Source organism: Equus przewalskii, chromosome 20, assembly GCF_037783145.1.
Source record: "Equus przewalskii isolate Varuska chromosome 20, EquPr2, whole genome shotgun sequence".
Classification (NCBI taxonomy): Eukaryota; Metazoa; Chordata; class Mammalia; order Perissodactyla; family Equidae; genus Equus; species Equus przewalskii.
Window position 1 is genome coordinate 846,032 of NC_091850.1, and position 20,761 is coordinate 866,792.

Genomic DNA, 20,761 nt, shown 5'->3' on the forward strand with positions numbered 1-20,761 from the left:
GGATACTGAGGATTTTGCACCATCTTTTCCCTGGGAAACCTGCCAGCAAATGGAGGGATGAGCAGCTCAGGTACAGTAAAACGTTCCATTGTTACATATAGGTTCCATCATGGTGCTGATGGTTAAATCTGGGTGAATGGATCTGTGAATTTAAAATGTTCCTGTCATGGCCATGCAGTAAAAAGAAGACAAAACCTTGACATAGACAAGATCAAAACTGCTAGGCTAAAACATATTCCAGCAGGGGCAGGCTAATTTTTTGTATAAAGGGCCAGAGAGTAAATACAGTCAGCTGTGAGAGACAGTCTTTGCAATACTCCATTCTGCTGTTGCTGTACTGTGAAATTCTCAGACAAATGAGCGTGGCTGTCTGCCAATAAAACTCAGATGGGCCCGCGGGCTGTGGTTTGCAACCCCTGTGCCACTGATTTCTAGACTTTGTGTCAAAGCGAAGGAGACGTATGTGACAAAATGTTATGACAGAATAGGAGAATGCAAAATCAGAGATGAAATTAGGTAAAGATGTGCAAGTGGCAGGGTACATGAAACCTTAAAATGAAGTGGGATGTGGCAGGGCAGGTCTGTGGATGACTCTACTATTTACACTGGAAAACCAACCAAGCAACTAACACATATGTAAAAACTGGCCAGCTCTTTGCAATCCGCCCCCTTTCACAAGCTGCCACTGACCTCTGGTGGTGTGGCTGGTCTGTCTGTTTTGTCTGCCTCTCTAGCTGGTAAGCTGGCCTCCAGGCACTGATTTTCCAAGCAGCCTTGACCTGGCCGAGTCTCCAAATTAGAGGCTGGAAGATTATGACAGAAATATGACACTATTAATTCAAACTCTGCATTCCCACTGACCTGGGTTTCAGGTTGTGCCCTCCATAGTTATTGTACCAGTGATATTTTCTTCTGGTTGCCTCTTTTAAAGCTACTGCCCCAACTCTTTACCCGTCTGCACTTTTACACCTTTTACTTTTAGTTATTCATTTTTCCAAAAGCTTGTGTGACGTACGTGGCATTGAGATTAACTCAACGTAACAGAACTGTTCATTCATGCAGAAAAGTCCTCCTTTGAGAGGTGGATGCCAATACGGCCACAAAGACCAAGCAGATCACAAAGCCAAGGCAGCAGTGAAGCCTGGCACCTCCTCCACTTGGATGAGGCCTTCCCAGGAGAAAGGAAGTACAGGCAACAATGGAGAATAGAAGAATCTGCAAGGCAGCAAAAGTGGGAGATGATGTTCACTTCTCAGAGGACAGAGAAACTACCAAAGTGAGGAAAAAGTCCAAGAGCAAGAAACTAGGGTCAGTCAAACTAGGCTGGCAATACAGTCTTGGACAGCCCCAGTGTAGACCAGAAAGCTTCTGAGGATGATGTCACACTAGTCCTCTGGAACCCTCCCATTTCCAACAATAGGATAAAAGCCAAGTTCATTCATGATCCTCATGAACAAAATTTAAAACTATAAAAAAAAGACAACTATGGTGTTTCCAGAATACCAAACAACCAGGGAAACAAGTTAGTGTCAACCTCCAAGCAAGTGGTCAAAGTCAACCTGTTTGGGAACGTGGGAGGCCAAGAAGAGGGACGTGAGTGAAGTGCAGGTAATGAACAACCTGCACAGCCACCAGCGAGAACCACACAGGGGAGAGGCTGCCCGCCACCTGTGGCTGAAAGGTTCCAGAACACGCCAGCTTGGCCCAGTTAGGCCGGTTGTAAGTGGAAACAACACTCAACTCTTAAACAGACCCATGAGTGGGAAAGGGGACATTGCAATCAACTCTCCTACAATTTCATCCCCTGGAAAGCAGCCTCCATGAGTACGCAAGGCTAACGGGGTGGGGTTGGGGGAGCTATCCCCACAAGAGCATGGTGTGCCTCTAAATTTCTCTTCAAAACAGCAGAGTGGTGGCTGAGAGCAGGCTCAAGGCGTCCCTGGGACCTGCCCACACTCACTGGGGAAAAACGGGGCTCAGGACTAGCACAACAGCTTCCAGAGACGCCATGACCCTGACATCCGAACAACACTTCAGCCATGACCACTGAGAGCCTCACTGGGAGGGAGGGCCAAACCAAGCCTTCAGCAGCCAAGAGGAGACACAGAGACATAGAGACACTCCAAGGAGCCAGGACAAATGTATCCACGAAGGGCAAGGACACACGTTGACTCAGGGTTTAGGGACACAGGAGCCTGATTACCTTGAAGAGCTGATGCTTACGGGGCAACCTTTTCTTCAATGATACTACCCTCTGACCTTCACTATGAAGCTGAATTTTTAAAAATTTGGAGTGGTCCGGCCCTGTGGCTGAGTGGTTAAGTTCACACGCTCCGCTTTGGTGGCCCGGGGTTTCACTGGTTTGGATCCTGGGCGCGGACATGGCACCGCTCATCAGGCCATGCTGAGGTAGCATCCCACATGCCACAACTGGAAGGACCCACAACTAAAAATACACAACTACGTACTAGGGGGCTTTGGGGAGAAAAAGGAAAGATAAAATGTTTAAAAAATTTGGAAAAAAGATTACATTTGTCAGTAGAAGGCACTCTCAAAAACGGGCTCCAGGGGCCGGCCCCATGGCCGAGTGGTTGGGTTTGCGCACTCCGCTTCGGTGGCCCAGGGTTTCGCCGGTTCAGATCCTGGGCGTGGACACGGCACCGTTCGTCGGGCCACGCTGGGGTGGCGTCCCACATGCCACAACTGGAAGGACCCACAACTAAAAATACACAACTGAGTACCGGGGGGGGGCTTTTGGAGAAAAAGAAAATAAAGTCTTTAAAAAAAAGAAAAAGAAAAAAAAAAGAAGCGGCTCCAGGAAAGATGATTTCTTCTCACCTTGCCTCACCTTTCATAAGGTACAGAACCCAATTAATACAGGTGAGGGGACGGAGAGCATCACTTTTCCCAAAGGGAATACAGAAAGTAACGCAAAGTTAAATGTCAGTTAATATCCTGTTTCTCAAAGCAGGAACTGAGACTGACTCAAGGCGCAAAGACAACCAGTCAGTGAGAAAAAACAGTGTCTAAACTAGAGACCCACTCCACGGGTACAGTAAAGGCCTACCAAAGGTTCTCTGACAGTCAAGCAGCCGCAGGGAACAGGCCAAGGGGTCCTGACTTCCTGTCAGGCACCTCTCCTCTCGGGTAAAAGAAAGTGACTCAGACAACCACCACCACGCACTCCAGGGAGGCCTCAGCCCTCAGCCGACATTCAGCGTCTACTTCTGCCCTGACAACCTACTGTGTCAGTTTGACATGGACGCTGGGATTTAACCAACCAATCTCCTCTCAATCTCACTAACTTTTAGAGTGCAAAGAAGCCGAGCAGGCACAAAACTCATACCATTTCAGATGAGAATAGCTAAGGAAGCAAAGAATTTGACAGGGATCTGTTGCTTTGTGAGAACCAATGGTCTGGTCTGCCATTAATTCCATTTCACTTTGACTGAAGTAAAAGACCCATAGAAGTCAAGTGCTCCAACTCTGACACTGCCAGGAGAAGGATGAGAGTGGAGAGAAAAGGGCAAACAGCACCAAGCGTGTTCCAGTTCTCCACAGGGCTTCCTGCTGCCCCCTCGTCCTGTCTCCAGCCCACCCTCCCCTGGGCATAAGCCTTCGCAGCAGGCAGCAACCAATGGCAGAGCCAGCCCTGGGTGTTGGGCCCCAGGGGAGCCTCAGCCGCAGCCATGCCAGCATCTCACACACCAGCTTCTGTCACACAGCCTAAGTTTACTCCCTGGCAGACACAGTCAGCTTGTCCTTAACATCCACTTAGAAGTAAAAGTTGCTCACTGGTGATGAGCTTTCGGCCCATCAGAAACCAAAACACCTGTCCCAGCATAGAGACTATCATACTCCCACTGAACCTGCAGCATTCCCTTTAACTCCACACTGCCTTTATACTGAAATTGTGAAAATATTTAAGGATGTGGGACTAACATTCATCACATATGAAGCTTCACACCAGGATACAGTGTACAGAATAACTGAAAAAATAACAACATGCACATGCGCACATCCCTGAGTGAAAATGGCACCTGCACTGGTTTAGTAGCTGGTGTGTGACCTGCGCACGCACGGGGAAGCTGTGGACTCACTCACTGGCAGCTGGAAGCCTAAGGCCCTTCCCCAACTCTCCACATTGCTCTCCGGGATTTTTTGAGTTCTCCCAGACTCCATTCTGGGCATGTCTCACCAGGGAGGGGGCTGAGATAGTGCCCCCACTATCCTCCCTGGGGTCCCAATGCCATCCCACCAATGATTCCCACACCTGTGTGTTGTCTGAGGACCTGGGGCAAAGAGCTAGAGAGAAGAGGAACAGAGAGGCCTTCCCCCACATATCCAGTAACACAGATGACTCCTCGTGTTCCTCCCACCCCTCACCAAGCCTCGCACAGGTGAGAGATGTCGCAGAGCCCTTTCCCCCACCAGCCTAACACTCAGTGGAGGAGTGGAGCCCTGGAGCGGAGTTCCTGAAGTGCTTGCTCCAGCTTCCTGGCTTGTAAAGGAGAAACCTTCTAGATCTTTATGGTAAGGTCAGCATTAACCTCTTGGGGATCTTGAGCATCAAAATGTGGCTAGTGTGACTGAGGAACTGAATTTTTAGATTTTACTGAATTCTAATCAATTTAAATTTTAAAACTGATGCTTACTTTAGTTATTGGAGAACTGTTAAGTACATTTGGAACACCTTGGGTATGTGAATCTACTTTTTCAATTATAAATTTTACAGAATCTAAACAAATATAAAATATTTTGGATGAAAACCTAGCTCCTAAATTGAGACGTGCTGTACGTGTGGAATACAGACTTGAATTTCACTCATTTACTATGAAAAGAAATGTAAAATATCTCAGTTTTTTATAATGATTACATGTTGAAATTATATTTTGGGTTCAATGAAATATGTTGTTATATACTGCACGAAATATACTGCTGGCTTCACCTTTTTACATTAACGTGACTACTAGAAAAATGTCAAAGTGCTTGAGTGGCCACATTCTATTTCGATCAGACACATGGAGGAGTGGAGGCACAGGCAGAGCTCAGTGCTCACAGGCCAGAAACCTCATCAGGACAGAATTCTGAGAAAGAGACACCAACGGAGAATTCACCAAAAAACAAAAGGGCCCAAAGTTTTCAGTAGCCCAGAAAGGGAAGTAAGAGGAGGACCTAGGGGAGGGTGGCAGTGAGAGCTCCAGGGCTGTAGGGACCTGCTACACATTCAGCATTGGTTTGATCCTAGTTGGTTTGATACCCACCACCTTCATCACCCAGAGACCCAATATTTAAGGATGTGATGCTTTAAATCAACTTGCTTTCTACAAACTTAAATTTATTTATTTAAAAGAAAAAATTAACTATCACGTGATATGTAACCTGTTAGAATGGGAGAGACAAGACATTTTAGGAGACAACATGGGAAACCTTAATATGCAATGCAACTATTGTTGACTTTCTTGTATGTAACAAGATTTATTGTGGTTTTATAGGACAATGCCCCCCCCTTTTTTAAAAGAAACAGAATAAAAACTTTAATAATCTCTTTAATCTTTTTTATTGTGATAAAATATACATAACATAAAATTTACCATTTTAACCATTCTTAAGTGTACAGTTCAGTGGCATTAAGTATATCCACACTGTCGTGCAACCATCACTGCCATCCATCTCCAGAACTTTTTCCATCTTCCCCAGCTGAACCTGTCCCCATTCAACAAAAACTCCCCCTCCCCCAGTCGTTGGCATCCACCTTTCTCCTTTCCGTCTCTATGAATCTGACTCTTCCAGGTACTTCCTATAAGCGGAATCACACAGTATTTGTCCCTTTTACGAGTGGTTTCTTTCACTTAGCATAATGTCCTCAAGGTTCATCCATGTTGTAGCATGGGTCAGAATTTCCTTCCTTTTTAAGGCTGAATAATATTTTACTGTGTGGATGGACCACATTGTGTTTATCTCTTCATCCATCCATGGACACCTGGGTTGCTTCCACCTTTTTGGCCACTGTGACCAATGCTGCTATGAGCATGAGTGTGCACATGTCTGTTACAGTCCCTGCTTTCAAAAGAACGTCCTTATTCTTTTTTTTTAAAGATTTTATTTTTTCCTTTTTCTCCCCACAGCCCCCCAGTACATAGTTGTATATTCTTCGTGTGGCATGTGGGACGCTGCCTCAGCGTGGTTTGATGAGTGGTGCCATGTCCTCGACCAGGATTCGAACCAATGAAACACTGGGCCGCCTGCGGTGGAGTGCGCGAACTTAACCACTCGGCCATGGGGCCAGCCCCAGAACGTCCTTATTCTTAAAAAGATGTTTGCTTAAGTACATGAAGTAAAATATCACATCCGCAACTTACTTTCAAAGGATTTATAAAAAGCAACCTGAGCAATGATAAATAAAACACACGTGGCAAAATGTTAATTGGTGAATCTACTTTTTCGTAGATTTGAAAATTTTCAAAATTAGAAGAAAAAAGTCATTAATTTAAAAACCAGCACCAGACACTACGAAGAGAAGGCCAGTGTAAAAATAAGTATAATGAAAACAACGACACTGGCATGGCTGCTGACCCAAGATACTGAGCTGCACTAGATTTGCACAAAGGGAGATGAGCATCTGATGAGACTTTCTCCTCAAAGTGAGCAGAAGGACTGCAGGAAACTGAAAGGGTAACTGTGCCCTCGTCCCATGGGGAATGCCAGTCCCTGCACTAGCTACACTCACTTTACTTAACAGTTAGGCATCCCACAATTTGAGAACATTATTGAGGAGGTGGAGAGCAAGTTTAGCATGGAGGTTATTACAGGAACAAAACAAGACCAAAAAGGGGCAGAAGATGTGGTCAGACTCAAACCATCTCAAGACAAACTGTCTCTGGCAAAAAGCTAGTTACTAGGGAACAGGAGCAGAGTAGAGTACCAGCTGAGTATCAGGGCTGGGTGAGACCACTCAGGAAATTTGTGTCCAGAGAGGAGACTGCCCAGAAGAATGTCAACTGGAGTCCCTGCTGGGGAGGTAGGCAGTGGTGTGGGAATCAGCAGCCTCCTGGAGGGTGACACAACAGGTAAGGTTAGAGGTGGCAGGCGTGGGCCACATAGCCTCAGGCACCATGACAGCTTCTGGGTTTCCAAGCAGGCTGTTGGCAACTTGATCAGAGGACCGGGAGAAACATAAGTTTGCTCTCCAAGAGTTGAACAGTTGATGTGAAAGAGGAGGAAGTAGAAACTATTCAACAAAATGTTAAACATGAGGTACACAAAGGCTTTTAAAGCATCAGATATTCAAAAAGGGTGTTGAACCAAGGTGAACAAACCAAAGGGAGAGGTGAGATGAGAAAAGGACTTCTGAAGAAGGTTCCAGAGCCTGGGCTAACACCCTGCTGTGCCCGTGGGTTCCTCGTAACTAGCAGGAGGGGACTGGAATGCAGGATCAAGTGAGAAACTTAGCTCCATCCCAGAAGCTATTTTGTGAGACAAACGCAGAATTCAGTCCGGACTACTGACACTGCCCTGAGCAACCCCACAAACTCGGACAGCTCCTTTGCTGGTGTAAGGAGCACAGGGTGACTTTGCATTTCCCTCGTTCTGGCCTCAGCCACTGGGCAGCTGGTGCTACCCAGAATGGTGCACGGCACTGGGGCGACGTGAGATGTCAAGGCGTTAGGGCACACTCTGAGCAGGGTGGCGGTTACCATCCCCAGCAGATGGAGGAAGGCAGAGCTCTGAATCCACTGCTCAGTGAATAGCATGAATGAGCTCTTTCACTGGTGAAGGAGAACACGCCACAATACCATCTGCTGGAAGAGAGAAAGGGCAGAGCGACCGGCACCACATCCTCGGCCCTGAACAGCCTGGTGAAAACAACTACCCAAGTCCCATTGTGCCAAGGCGGCTGGAACAGGCAAGGCCTAAACATGAGAATCTAAACGACAACCTGAGCTACAGTCTGTCTGTCTGTAACATCCAGGGGAAACCAAACTGCAGAACCACGTCACATCTTCCAACTCTGGCTGTCCTTCCTTGTTCAGCTCCCCCCGACACCTCCCCCTTCTCCCGCCCAGGCCCCCATGATTCCAGGCTCAGAGACTAGTGCCTGGAGCCAGGGAGGGTTGAGATGATTCACACCCAAGATGTTCTCCAAGTCACTCCAGTAGAAAGCTAGGCTCCTTACTGACTTAAAATCAGAAAATAGGTGGGCACCATTTCTCCAACCCCAAATCGCTACCAGGATAGCTCAATCTGATGAAACCAAAAGAATGGAAACTGGGAAATGTGTGGCTCATGGATGATGGAAGTAAAGTGTGCTCGTGTGGGCAGTGAACCCCCTCCCCACAGGGTGCCACCCACAGCCAGGACCCTGTCTTCACAGACAGGAAGGTACAGGGTACTACCTCCCAGGGTGCCACCAGTACCTCAGCAAAGGGTTCAGGTTAGGGAAGGCTTCCTGAGGGAGTGACCTTCCTCAGGTCAACAGAGAAAGAATTCACATTTCTGTTTTATTTTGTCTCTTAGAAAGGTTTGGTTAGGTAGACAAGACAGACAAGTAAAAACCACCTGACCTGCAGGCTTACGTGAGGAGAGGGTATCACACACCTGAACACCAGAATCCTCAATGAGAGGTGTGTGAACAAGGTACTCTGGAAACCCAGAGAATGGAACTCCTAAAGACTTCACTGAGAACTCATTTGGGATTAAAAATAAACTCCCATCAAGCATCCCCAGCAAAAAACCCAATGACATTTAAAACAGAGACTAAGTTGAGGGACATGCAGATTATTAGAAGTGTACTCAGATGTGGGGCTGGCCCCATGGCCGAGTGGTTAAGTTCGCGCGCTCCGCTGCAGGCGGCCCAGTGTTTTGTCGGTTCGAATCCTGGGCGCGGACATGGCACTGCTCGTCAGACCACGCTGAGGCAGCGTCCCACATGCCACAACTAGAGGAACCCACAACGAAGAATACACAACTATGTACCGGGGGGCTTTGGGGAGAAAAAGGAAAAAATAATAATAAAAAAAAAAAAAAAAAAAGAAGTGTACTCAGATGGTGTCAATGTTAAAAATTTAGTACTGGACCATTTCAATTCCTTTCAAAACGCAGCACAAACTTAAAATGGAATTTTCGATGTGCCTTCACTAATCCTGTTACCATGTTAGAGCACAAAAATAGAATTTGTTCCCTTGCAGTTCACTGGTTGCCATAGAAATGGCATCAAAATGCAATATACTTTCAGGTGAAAAAATGCACCAAGGATGCCGAAGAAGAAAAAACCCCATCAAATCCAGTTCAAATTCAAATCCATTTAACAATAAATGGGTGCCAAGTGCACCTAGAACACCACCCAAACAAACGTGCTCCAGGCCTGGAGCAGAAAAGAACTTCATTCATTCACTCAAAATGAATGTATAGAACACCAGCCCCGGGAAGACCCTCTAGACAAAGAAAGCTGACCTGGCCAGGCTGTCCTGGCTGGGACTCACCCCAGAGGTGACAGAACTCACAGCACATATGCCTCCTTCCTGCTCTGAGCCCGCAGTTTCCATGGTTCTGATTTGTTCCCTTTGCATACTGACCCATGTTTATGAAAATGAAAGCTCCCCTGACCCCAATAGATACAAGTTCCCTTGTGGATTAGGTTTACTATCTCTAGTGAGTAAAGACAGAGACACAAGCTATTACAGATTTGATTTCAACCCAAGGTATTATTTGAGAGGTTTCAAAAAGTGTTCTTTACAAAGAAAAAAGAAAAAAAGTCTATTGCATTACAGTAGTATTAGTCCCAGGAGGACGGAGATGGAAAGAGGTAGGTACAATGGCACTTTAGACCCTGCAAAACCCCAAATCAAGTGGTTCTGGCAGTGTTCAGCTTGCTCCTTTTGTTAACTCTGCTCCTGCGGTGGGACTACTGCTCCTCCCCTCACTGACCAGTATCTCTCCAGCTTGCCCTGCTTCTGACTTTTGCTGCCCACATTCACTATGTGCTAATATGTATCCGTCTGGCATGAGGAGATGGTGCTGAAATGAAGAACAGGCTGAAAACCAACCCCCGGTCCAGGCTGGCCAGTAGGAGGGGTCTGGGGATGACTGGGTATACTGTGTCATGCTGGTGGTTCAGGCAAAAACTTTGAGTTTCTGATTCAGCCATTCAACAACACAACTTAGTATGTATCTTGCAACACTGCAGGCTCTTGGGATTCAGCACAAGGACACCTGCCCTCGTGGGTTCACATTTCTCCCTAGAGGTGGGAGGATGGGGACAGACAGATAATCAAGAATGAAAATAATGAAAATTATGTGATGTACTATGGAAAAAAAGGGCAGAGGGCAGCTGGTACTGTGTCTTTATTTAGTCCCCACTCTTTGGGACTTTCACAAGCAAGGCTCTGTGGTTCTGGACATCTTCTCATTTCCTCCATATTATGCATTAAATGAGGTAACAGACAGAGAACAAATTTTCTCCACTGAAACATCTCATTCATGTGTAAATTACTCTAGTGCTGGTTCCCCAGACATATATCTATTTTGATCACGGGGGCTTATGGCTTACTTAAGATCGCAACTTCCATTCAGTGAGATCATCTCCACATTATCATCTTTAAAGATAAGACAGGGGCTGGCCTGGCGGCGCAGCGGTTAAGTTTGCACATTCTGCTTCTCGGCGGCCCAGGGTTCGCCGGTTTGGATCCCGGGTGCGGACATGGCACCACTTGGCACGCCATGCTGTGGTAGGCGTCCCACATATAAAGTAGAGGAAGATGGGCACGATGTTAGCTCAGGGCCAGTCTTCCTCAGCAAAAAGAGGAGGACTGGCAGTAGTTAGCTCAGGGCTACTCTTCCTCAAAAAAAAAAGCTAAGACGAAGGACAGAATTTATTTACCTTTGAGATGGCACCTTTGAACTCATTAAGCCAGTTCCATACTACAAGTTTACTTTTTGCCTAGGCATTGACTTTAACAAGTAGAGGCACATATTCCTGCAGTCAAGGGACTCCACCTCTCAGGCAGGTTACAATGACAGCAAACCCCAGGTTTACATTGTTAGAGCCAAAACGATGCCAGCCTTCCAGTACGCCAGTTATTTTGCTGGTAATAAAATAATTCCCTGACTAAATGCAACAGTTCTAAGCAGTGCTAAGTGACAGCTACTCAGCTGACCAAAGCCTGATTTTTCATTTCACAAATACGCTTCACCTTTAATTAGGAAAGCAGGCCCAAAAGACCCCTAGTTATGACAAGCCACCGTACGTGACCCTACCCTATCTCTCTATCTTAGAATTCTCAGAAGTGTCACAGTTCCTCTGTGTCAAAGGCAAAAGAGCTTCACACCACCACCATCTGGGGAGGTGCCTTCATGAACCCTACCTATGACTGCAGACTCAGGTGACAGCTAGAGCCCAAGGGTCTCTCTTTGCTGCTAGAAACTTTGGCACCAGAAGTGCTTGACATCATTTGGACTACACAGCACTGTGGAGAAACCTGCTTGCCTAAAAACGCACTGTGAGCAAATGAGAAAACATCTATAGATGTTTCTTTGAAAAGGCCAGACACCCCAAGTGAAAGTGTCCTAGGTCTTGGGTTTCACAATTTCAGGCCTGCGAGGATTCCAGCTACGGCAGGAGTGCAGTCTCATCACTTGGCAGGGAGGAGGACAAGCACCTCCTCTTGGAGTTCAGTGCCCTCGGAAAGGCTGGCTGATGCCAGACCACCACACCCAGAGCACACCAGGGGTCCTCAGAACAGCCATCTGCCATCAACACCAACAGTTCAAGGGGGCCAGTGGAACCACCACTCAAAATAGCGACAACCAGACAGAAAAACCACGAATAATAAACTCATCTTAACTCAAAACAAGACGAGCTGAACTTCAGATGCCAATATACAATATACAAACTGAAGCTAAAAAACGAACCTGAAACTCACACCACAGTGGTTGTTTGAAGGGTTCCTGGTCGCCTGAAGTTCTAGGAGGGTGGCACTGGGTAAGGGCACCACAAAGCCCCACACCGCCGGAAAAGGCAGACTTATCTCTGTTCCCAGGACACCAGATTAGAAGCAGCCCATTAAAAGGGGAGAGGAGCAGTTGAAGGCACAGGAGCAGGAAGCAACAGCTGGCAATTTGATAGCAGGCAAGGAGACAACTATGCCATTTTACCAAAAGAAAAAAACAGCCAACAATTTAACTGTCATGACAGAGGGCAACAGCCTCAGGTGACCTGTGAGGGCACCACTCATCAGTCTATGGTGAATATGATCAATATCCAGCAAGGTGGCCCAAGACAGCCACCCAGAAGAGGTAACACATATCCATTAAATATTTTTTTATTGTGGTAAAATATACACAACATAAATGTCACCAATTTAGCTATTTTTAAGTGTACAGTTCAGTGGCATTAAGTACATTCACAGTGCTGTGTAAAACATCAACGCTATCCTCCAGAACTTTTTCACCCCAAACTGAAACTCTGTATCCATCAAACAGTAACTCCCACTCCTCTCTCTCTCCAACCCCTGGCAAGCACTATTGTGTTTTCTGTCTCTATGAACTTGACTATTTTAGGTATCTCATATAAGTGGAATCATCTATTACTTGTCCTTCTGTGTCCGGCTATTTCCCTGAGCATAATGTCCTCAAGGCTCCTCCACACTGTAGCAGGCAGCAGAATGTCCTTCCTTGTGCAGCTGAATAATATCCCACTGTGCGCATGTGCCACATTTTGTTTATCCATTCACCCACCAGAGGACACTGGGGTTGTTTCTACCTTTTGGCTACTGTGAAGAGTGCTGCTATGAACACTGGTGGAAGTACATCCCTTTTTACCTCAGGGCAAAGATTCTGGTAACTCATTTCAGAAAGTCTTCCATCTCAAATGACTAGCAGAAACAGCTTCAGCACTCAAGACAGTCAGGGGCCCACTTTCCAGATTTCAGCAAGGCCCAAATGTAGCCAAAATAGTCAACTGGGCCTTAATTCAATATATGAGACCACTATTCCCTCTGTCCTCAGACTAAGCAGCTGGTGCTCTGTAATGAAAACAGCAAAGGAAAAGTCCAGGGGTGGATGTAAAGAAAACTGTCTAGTCAAGCATGCCCAGAGGAGTCTACAACTTGCCCAGGGTATGTCTCTCCTCATGACACTGCACAGCTTCAGGATTCTCAACATTCAGCACCTGACCCAGGGTGAAATCCAGGTACCAAGAGAGGTTTACAGAACTGTACAGTTGGCAGCATTCAGGAAACTTTAAAAATAATGATGCCTGGGCCCCTTCCCGTAGAGATTCCAACGAAAGGGGTCCCAGGTGGGGGCCGAGTATTGGGAATTCCAAAAGCTCCTGAGGTGATTCTAAATTCAAGCCAAGATCGTGACCACTGCACAATGAAGAACATCAGGAAATGGGGCACCCTGCCAGAATAGACCAGGAATCTGTGAGTTTTCACAACTGTAATCCATAGCAATTTTCTCATCTGAAGCTAAACATTTCCATGTTGCGTACAACATAAATGAAAAACCAAAGCAGAATGCTCTCCTTCCCTCGCATTTCTGCAGCTGTAACTGATAAAGGCCTGGATGTGCAGTTTACAGTGGAGGGGAGACACACTGGCCTCTACGTACACATCTGGCAGACGGGCACCAGGCACTCCACTGTGATCTCCACTAGCCAGATGGAGAACACCCTATTGCAAAGATTTCCTGGGTCTGCTCTTATCCTCTTCAGTCCAGAAGCCAAGGGGACAGTAAGAGGAATGGTGGTATATGATTCGGTTGCTAGCACTGAACACAACTGAAACTTGGCTATACTTCCAGGGTTAATCTCTGGGTGTGGAAATTTCTCCTTTCCCACTGCTTAGCAGAAATTTTTCTCAACATACCATAGGCAACCAGCAACCTAGGACAGACTCACGTTCCAAAGGATCATCAAGCCAGTTCTTGGGACTTCTCTGTTGGGTTCCCAGGGAAGAATGTTGTAAATGATGGCTGGGTGCCAGGGCTAATCCAAAATGAACAGAATTGTTGATCTCCTTGGAGCCTGGGGCTCTAGAGCCTGGCTGACATCCAAGATTCCCAGGCTGCAGAGAGACAGTGTGGGCCAAGGCCCGGAGTCTGGGGCCCTGTGTGGTGAAGTGGAAGGGCAGTTAAGGATAGTGAATGGTGGGCAGGCTGTCCCAGACCCTAGAGGCCACTCAGAGAACAAAGAATGAACATGCCTGCCTCCAAAATGGGAAGAGACAAAACTATTCTTTAGCTATGATTATTTCCCCAAGGCCTCAATACTGTAATACTACTTCATGCTGTTTAGAATTCCAAGTCAGCTACCAATTAGAGGTGCCCTAAAGGGGGACAGTGGCCCAGGGAACAAGCCACAGAGGTGAAGCTAAACCTTGGTAGAGCCTGCCCACTCCAGAGAACCAGCCTGCTGAAGGAAGCTGTGCTACTGCAGCCTACGGGTGCCTTGGTCTGGTGTCTACGCAGAATATGTTCCTGGCAGCTCAGGGCACTTGGCATATGATATAGGAGTCCAAAGATTAGAGCCAGGTTCCCCGTTTCTCTCACAGAGATGCTCGCTATTGCTCACACATGTACCATTCTGACATTCTTGATTCCTTCCTTTGAACATACTAGGCCTTCCCCAAGTCCCTACCCGCTGCCAATCTGAAGTCTGCCTTCCTGTGGCCAGATTTTGCCTTATCACAATCACAGGATCTACTTAATGCTGAGAAACCAGATATTTTCCCCCTATGATCTGAACCAAGACCAGGATGTCCCTTCTCACCACTCCTTTTCACTATCACGCTGGAAGTTCTAACCAAAGCATTAAGAAAAGGAAATGAAAAGGTTACAGATTGGGAAGGAAGAAATAAAACTCTCTTTATTCGCAGATGACATGATTGTCTGTGTACAGAATCCCAAAGAATCAATAAAAAACTTGCCTGGAAATAAGAAGCAATCTTAGCAAGGTTTAGAACACGCAAGTGTCAACTAGTTCCTACATACCAGAAACGAACAACTGGAATTTGACATCACCAGCAACCACCAGACTGTGATCGTGTTTGTTCCTTTTCTTTCCAGTTCATACTGCTACGGACAGCACTGTGTCAGCACTCGGTAGGCGAAAGGTCCCAATAAATGCTTCAAGAAGGCCAGAAACTAACTATAGATGCCAGCCACGGAAAACCCAAAGCCGCAGAACACAGTTGCCCTGAGATATAGTGATTTAAAAGAAATATCTATTTGGCCATTCAGATGACCAAAATATATTTCTCAAATACATGTAGTCTTTGTCCACAGTTTCTGACTCACAGCTCCCAAAACGCTTGGAATTTCTTGTTTAAGTTAATGAAGGTGACTTCTGGACAGCCATGTGTTCAGTCCCACTTTAGGAATTTCATATCCACCCTTGATTTCTGGAAGGAGGAGGGGGACTTGAGGTTCTAACCACTGCCAATGACTTAGTCAATCATGACTAAGTAATGAAGCCTCCATAAAAACCCCAAAGGACAGCTTGTCAGCCCTTTTTTTTTTTTCCCAAAGATTCTATTTTTTTCCTTTTTCTCCCCAAAGCCCCCCGGTACATAGTTGTATATTCTTCGTTGTGGGTCCTTCTAGTTGTGGCATGTGGGACACTGCCTCAGCGTGGTTTGATGAGCAGTGCGATGTCCGTGCCCAGGATTCGAACACTGGGCCACCTCCAGCAGAGTGCGTGAACTTAACCACTGGGCCACGGGGCCAGCCCCGCTTGTCAGCCCTTTTTTCAGAGAACTTCCAGGTTGGTGAACACACAGATGTGGCGGGAGAGTGGCACGCTCAGAGAGGGCTTGGAAGCTCCACACCCCTTCCCTCAATACCCTGCCGTACTCATCTCTTCCACCTGGATTTTCATCTGTACCCTTTATCATATCCTTTAATAAACTAGTAAACATTTAAGTAGGTGTTTCCCTGAGTTCTGTGAATCATTCTAGCAAATTCATTGAATCTGAGGAGGGGGCTGTGGAAACCTCTGATTTACAGCGAGTCAGTCAGAAGTACAGGTTAAAAACCTGGACTTGTGATTGGCATCCTGAGTTGGAAGGGGTCATTGGAACCTCCAGCTTACATGTAGCAATCAATCAGAAGCACAGGTGACAACCTGGGCTTGTGGCTGGCACCTGAAGTGGAGGGTGGTCTTGTGGGACTGAGCCCTTTACCTGTGGAATCTCATTCTATCTCTGGGTAGATAGTGTCAGAATTGAGTTAAACTCTCGGACAGCGTGCTGGCATCTGAGAACTGCTTGCTGTCAGGAAGCTTACACACACACACATGGTGGAACTGGGTCTAGGAACCGTTTGCACCCTCAAGCCCAGAGAGAGGGCAAGATGCCTGAAGACAAGCCAGTGTCTTTAGAGGGCAGTAATGCCAAGAGTATGTCATGGCCACTAAAGTGAACAGGGAGCTGAGAGAATCAGCGTAGGGGGTGAGTGGCACCCTATGCAGTCTACTAACCTCCCAACCACACTAAGCACTGGCTTCTGAAGCAGCACTCCACCTAATTTGAGTTTTGAAAATCCAGGTGGACCTAAAGGGAGACTAACCAATCTACTCTCAATCCCCTGAAGAGCTGCTTAACAAAGGAAGTGTGTTGATATAGACCTCTCTAACCTGGAGAACACTTCCTTTCTCTCTCATTCTCTAAACACCTAACCCCCTTTGCCTCCCTTTCATGGGGAGTGGTCTCTGATGGTGGTGACCCCATGGGGTGAAACACATACTTCTGAACCAGCAAGACCTTGGTTCAGATCCCGCCCATGTGACCCTGTGCAGGCACCTTCACCCAAGGTCCTTCTTCTATCGTCATTCTGTAATATCTACTTTTTGTTTTTGCAATGACTGAAAAAAGAAAAAAGCAGTCAGCACAACTTCTAACAAATGATAAAAAAAAGTTCCTTCCCCTCCCACACACAAATAGCTAATCCCAAGATGTGAAACAGCAGGAGCCCTCAGTGACTTTCTCAGAATCTTGACAAAAGACATAGCATGACAACCAGGTCAGCATCATCTCAGTTCTGGAACCTTCAAAGGTCAGAAAGGCCAGAGAGATCTCCATCCTCCTGCCGCCCAGGCTGCACAGACTGAGAGGCCTTCAAGTTGTTCCTTCAGCAGTTCTAAATGTACCGAGGGCTTTCTCTCTTCTGTTGCTAAGAAAACATCAGGTGGAATATATTACTTCCTCATCTTTGCAAACAAGCAATGTACAAACATGACAGAGAAGCATTAGAGGCTTCAAATCTGTCTTCACAAAATTTGCAAGACGTCTTGGGGGACTTCGGTTGCCTCTCAAGTCTTTTATTCATCAACACCTGACACACTTCCACACCTTCCTTTGTTTTGTCCACTGGACAAGTACAAGGAGCTTTCTATTTGCATAGTTAACAGACCTCTTTCAGACCATGCTGACATATCACCTACTTTTACATCTGCCTTTGCACGAGGCTCAAGTCTAGTGGGAGATGCCCCACCTGCTGCGAGAGGGAATAGAGACGTGGGCTCCAACTAGGAGAGTCCTCATTTCCTCTGTCAGAGGCCAGTCTTCATCACAGGTGATGATGTAAGAGGCAGAAAGCAGCCAGTTCACTTGGAAATCGAAGATGGAATGGTAACAGCAGCAGAGAAAGCCCAGCCCATAAAACAAACACCCTGGGCTCCTGAGGGACCAGCATCAGGGAAGAAAGGGCGCTGTTTGCATGTCCCCATGCCCAATCTCAGGCATTCTGAAATCTCGTCTTCAAGCCGAAGGCAAGCATAACAGGAAGTTCTGTTACCACCAGTGGTGTCCCCAGCTGGGAGAACCACTAACAAGCCACAACACAACAGGCAGCCAGACGCCGGATTACGCAGCAGCCAAAAATTGTGATAAAGGCTCCTCTGAGCCTGCCCTATGCAGGGAACAGGGCACAGGAGCCCACGTACTCAGAGCTCGATTTGGAGTTCATTACTAAGCAATAGTTTATTCCTGGGCTCTGCAAAACATACAAACATGGGTAGAAGTCCACGAACAGAAATATTTACTATAAGCACTGCTGGAATATTTACATTTGTTTCTGCGTGAATCCTGGCTAAATCTGTACAAGACTCTGGTAACTGGAACGGCTGTCAAGAAAAGTACTGCAGGGGCTGGCCCCGCGGCCGAGCAGTTAAGTTCATGCGCTTCGCTTTGGCAGCCCATGGTTTCACCGGTTTGGATCCTGGGCGTAGACATGGCACTGCTCATCAGGCCACGCTGAGGGGGTGTCCCACATGTCACAGCTAGAAGGACCCACAACTAAAACATACAACTATGTATTGGGGGGATTTGGGGAGAAAAAGCAGGAAAAGAAAGAAAGAAAGAAAGAAAAGTACCGCAAAATGCTTTCACTGCATTCTTAATGTAAAAGCTTGTGGTCATGTCCCTCCTTCCCCTACCTCCTCTGAAAAAGGGATGAAAGAGCACTTCTGTACAGCTTCCCTGACACTTGTGAAGTAAACGAAAATTATAACAGTCTACTTCCTATGACCAGAAAATCGGCTAAAAAGAAAGAACGTCCAACACTCGCTCCTAGTTAAACACATGGTCAATCCCACTCCACCCGAGGCCTAAAGAGAGCACACAGGGCCCACAGTGAGAGCTCCTTCAGCAGTCCAGGCTAGTTTCCCAGGATTCCAGACTGGCTAACTGCTGGCACGGTGTGATGTCACCTTTCTGGGTCTTGCCCTGGGCACTGTAGCAACAGCCCTGTTCTGTTGGCACAGAGCCATGCCTTAGTCATGGGGCACCACAAGCACTTGCAGGCGTGAACACACAGGGAGCAACACGCTCAGAGGCCACAACTGCCTGCAAGAAGGCTCTGGTCTGGCACTGCTTACTTGTGACCCATATGTCTGCCTTACAGAAGAAGGTCCAAGCACTTTATTAGAAGGTGATCATTATGTATGAATGGGCAGAGCCCCTCCCATATTTTAAAAAGAATCCTTGCCTTAAAGAGTTCAGCAACCTTCACATAAAGTCACTCAACTCCTATGCAGTAATATACGTGCTCCGTTAGCAAAGTGATCAGCTCAGAGTCTCTTGGTAGGGGGTGTGGGAAGGGAGGACGGGACATGGGGGTAGGGCCTGTGGCATCTAGGCTACAGCAAGTCCCAGCTAAGCAGTTTATTCCTAGCAACAGAGGCCCTCGCCTTAGGCAGAACTTCCAATGTGGACAGAAGTAGAGGCACATGGATCAGGGACACATTTCCATGGCTCCACTGGTGGCCCAGCATGAGTGCGCTCCACGGCAGGACGTTCACGCCTCCTCCTTCCCCCAGGGAGCAAAGCTGCAGGGACAGGCAGCCAGCACTCGGGAACAGGGCCCAACATTCTGGTGCTATCTGTCCTTACAGCAAGCCACCACCCACTTCTGCATCTCACCCAGCAAGGCTCAGAAGCAAAGATCATAGCTCAATTGCTGCTCTGGAGAGAGCCTGTAAAGTGGTGGCTCTCATCTCAGGCTGCACAGAGAACTGCCTGCGGAGCTTGTTTTAAAAACCCACATGTGGGAGCTGAGGGTGGGAGGAGGGGCTGACTACAAAGAGGCACAAAGGGAATTTTGGAGGATGTCGGAGACACTTTGTATCTTGACTGGGGTGGTAGTTTGTCAGAGTGAATTTTACAGCACAGTAAACTTAACTAAGTGAATAAACAAATCACATCTTGGCCCCACCCGCTTCAGATATACTGCTGCTGCGGTGGGAGTGCGAAACACCTACAGAACAACAACGGCCTAGTTCTTGAACCCCAAGCTCCAGAGCTAACCTGGGGGACTTTTAGCAACAGACATTGTCGTCAGGCTTGTGATTCTTCATCCGTGAATGGAGTGGCTCACAGGGGCCACTCTCAGGGCTGTCCCAAGGATCAGCAGGCTTACAAACGGTGCCTGACATACGCCAAGTGCTCGATGTTGTTCAATCACAGCTACTAGGGAGAAGCGAACCCCAAATATTCTGCTTTCTGGAATGATCCATTCGCCCTGTGTAGACCAAGAGGTCCTCCAAGACGGGAGCTACTGGAATACTGCTTAATAACTAAGCGTCAAAAAGTCCTTTCCCGAAAGGAAAGGTCTAAATCAAGGTAAAGAACAGGTTCTGCGACTTGTGGTTTACACTTAAGGAAGCAAAGCAGCAAGACTCACAATCTTACAAATCCTGTTGGCTGCTCAACCACGGCATTTCGTGCATACATCAACTGGGGAAGAGGAGCTACTCCAGAGCTGGGGAAAGATGATACACAGCTTTCAAGAGTGTTTATCGTACAGGCCAGTTCGTTAATCTTTTGAGAGAACTAACTTATCCTGATAGAGCAAAGCCACTGAGTAGAATAATTTTTCATACTAAATGCTTGCTAGAGGACCTTGGCCTAATTTTAAAGTTTTGATTAAATCTTTAAACTAGGAAAGATATTCGCCACTGCAGGGATGGGGGAGGGTCCTAGGCAACATAGTACCGGAGAGGCAAACTCCCTACTGGCCCAGACCACAGAACCCCTCCTGGTTCAGAAGGAACAAGCAATGCTAAATAGGGCAGATGTGCCTGTCAACTCAGGTCTTCGCAATAAAACGTTTAAGTGTCATTATAACAAAATGCAACAAAGCTACAGGTAGGGAAAAGGTCACCCTGCACCACAACACCTATTTTCACATGTGCATGCTCACAGGGTTACTTACAATCAACATTCCCCTCACAGTCTGTGTTCTGGTGTTGATGGGACACCGTGTG

The 20,761-nt window shown here is 47.0% G+C and overlaps 1 protein-coding gene across 1 annotated transcript in view; it reads right to left on the reverse strand.

The window, feature by feature from the left end:
• BRD4 (bromodomain containing 4) overlaps positions 1-20,761 on the reverse strand; it is an 82,864-nt gene that overhangs the window by 43,264 nt on the left and 18,839 nt on the right. The window contains exon 2 of the mRNA XM_070586393.1: positions 691-803. The gene's annotated coding sequence lies outside the window, so the exon portion shown is untranslated. The remainder of the gene's footprint in view (positions 1-690; positions 804-20,761) is intronic.